Source organism: Varanus komodoensis, unplaced genomic scaffold (genome assembly GCF_004798865.1).
Source record: "Varanus komodoensis strain SLA01 unplaced genomic scaffold, ASM479886v1 scaffold8, whole genome shotgun sequence".
Taxonomy (NCBI): Eukaryota; Metazoa; Chordata; class Lepidosauria; order Squamata; family Varanidae; genus Varanus; species Varanus komodoensis.
Window position 1 is genome coordinate 11140906 of NW_025336481.1, and position 3026 is coordinate 11143931.

The window sequence follows — 3026 nt, forward strand, 5'->3', positions numbered from 1 at the left end:
AGGTTCCGCCTGCAATTAGGACCGGAAAGGAGGGGTAGGGCTACGATCTTTCCGGATGTCTGGGGAAACTTCCGCTGCCTGTTGCAAGTGATGGAGTCCTCCACGTATCGAGCCCAGCGGGGTTTGTTGGCCCTGTTCTGCTAGTAAACACCAGAAGGAGAAGCGCGTTTGGGAGCAGACGGACAGCTTTTTCCAACCTGATGCTGCCTGATCTACAACGCCCAGAATTCTCCGCTTGCCAATATAGCTGGGAGTTACAGGCTGACATAGCGGGTTGAGGAAGGCTGAGACACGGCATGGGCGTGGAAACTTAAAGGGAAGCAGGCAGATAAGAGCCTCTTTTCCTGCCACCGCGGTACCTTGACATGGGCACGTCCTTCTCGCCCCAAACACACTGGAAGAATTTAAGAGGTGGTATTTTATGTAGCCACGTATTTATTTAAACCATCTCTATCTAGGTAATTTTTTAAAACAAACATGCCTCGGTGTTTGAAGCAATTCCTCAATGGATAAGTCCGTGCTTCTCTTTGCTCCTACTTCTAAATGTGTGTCCAGTGGCAAACAGTTTACTCAGTCTTGTCATCTGATTAGGTTGCAGTCTTGTGCACGTTTAGGAGAGAAAAACGCCAGCCTAAACGTGAGAGTTGTAGGGCTTTCCCCCATCTAATCGTGCATCAGAATGTACCCGAAATGTCACTTGCAACTGTTGCTTTCACCTCTGCAGCATTAAAGAAGAGGTACAATTTTCCTCGGTGCAATTATAGGCAGATTAACTCAGAAGTAAGTGCCATGATGAATTCGATGGAGCTTACTCCTAGGTAGCTAAGCATGCATAAGATTGACACCTCCTCCACTTCCTCCTCTACCTTGGGTGGTATGGAAATAAAGAATAATTCTTACCATGTAATCCTACAGTGATCTAGCACAAAGCATGAGGAACAGTGATGTTCCTTCTGTCCCGCCTGCATTTTCTGCTTTTGTTTTGGCTGGTGCATATCAGAATCCCACTCCCAAAATACCCCCTTTCCCAGTTTCAAAGAGCAGCCAGCACTGCTCCTTTCATGGTGGCTTTAAGGGAGAGGAGAACCAGAGCCTCAGTTTCCAGTTCCAAGATGGGGGATTCAGTCTTGGAATCCTCACTGTCTTATGGACTCTCGGATGCGTTAAGTTGGTCTCACTTCCCATCACAGTAGTTGCAAACCCAACACATGGAGGGCACCAGGCCGGAGTACAGGACTGCAACCTTAAGCTCATACACTGAGGACTGCATCCATAATTAGTGGAAGTTCAGCCCCACTCAATGAGTGCTGCCCCAAGTAGGACTCGTTGAAGCCCTACTCTAGGTCATATTCTAAATCTAATTAGACCTATCATTAGATATTACCCTGAAAGCCAGCCTTCAGTTTCTCCATGTCTTCCTTCCTCATGCATTGACAGTCCAAATACCTTCCCCCCTCCAAAAAAAAAAAAAAAAAAGGAACAGAAAAAGAACAAAACTTAAGGGCTCTGGTCTTGCAGCAAAGCTTAGGAACTAAACCAGCTAGGCCAGCTCTGTCCACACAGACTGGCAGTAGCTCTCCAGGTTTTCCAGTGAGTACTTTTTCCTGCATTACCTGGAGAAACCAGGTAATATTCCAGTGAGAATACCAGGTGTTCAACCCCTGTGTTAAGTCCCAGTTGTGCTTATAACATGTCCATCCAGCTAGCAAAACTCCTCCAAATAAATGCTACAATACAACAACTGTAACAGTCACGGTTTCTGTTATTTATGTTTTGCTATGATTTCTGTGTATTGCCACCACTCCCTGCTCCCCTGCCCACCTCATATGGTGGGCTCTAATTAAAGCCAGGAATAAAAGAACATGTGGAAATGTAGAGAACGAGACAAAAACTAGCAAGGTTATATATTAACATATTCCAGCTATTTGTTCCTGTCACCCTGTGAATTATGCTAAAGCTAAGGTGGGTCGGTCTGTCATTGTTATAGCTCCAAAGCCGTGAAACCAAGATGCCTGAAACTTGGTTTGCATACGAAAAGGATCCTGACAGTATGTACCTCAAGATTATTTTGTCTTTAAAATCCATTAATTAATTTTAATTAACTCTTTGAAGCTTGCTGTACCAATGACAGTCACTAGGTGGCAGGCTTTCTTATCCAAGGAGTCAGGCACTGCATTGGTGACAAAGCAGCAGTCTCCTTTACACTTGCCCTTTTTCTTTAAATGGCAGCAGCTAAATAGCAGCAGCCCTAAAAATCTAAACTTATTTATTTATTAAAAGCGTTTTTATACCATCCTGTCACAAAAGTCTCAGGACAGTACTACAATAGGGAGTACAGTATTATCAATCCTCATATAAAACCCAATTAAAACAACTATTAAGACTTAAAACGCTGGGAAAATAAAAAGGTTTGGGGCTGGTGCTGAAAGGAATAAAGTGCCAGCACCCGACGCACCTCTCTGGGGAGCATGTTCTATAACCAGGGCACCGCCACAGGGAAGGCCCTTCTCCAGTAGCCACTCCTCTGATCTCCTTCAAAGAGGGCTCTTGAAGAAGGGCACTGGAAAGTGCTGGAAATTGGATTTGCTCTCTCCTTGACCCCTGGACTGGGATTCAGGTGACCTGGGTTCTAGTCCCTGCTGAGCCATGGAGCTCGCTGGGTGACTTTGGGTCAGTCACAGGCTCTCAGCCCAGCCTACCTCACAAGGTTGTTGTGGGGTAAGATTGAGAGCAGGAGATTGCATTCTATGAAAGGAAGAAATTGGAATATTAATGTAATTAAAACATCACTATCTCTTTATATAATGAAAGGTGTTGGGTGGCTACTGATCTTGTCCCTTACTTGCTAGATGTATATATGTAGCTTGATTCTAAATGGGCATTGGTTTTTCCAGAAACTAGAGCCCAATCTTAATATGAAGGCATTTATCTCCTCTTTGCTTTGTGAATGCATGATTCCTCCTGTGTATGTTTTATTATTATTATTTTGGCAACAGTGACATAACTGCAGATGGTGCTAATGGACA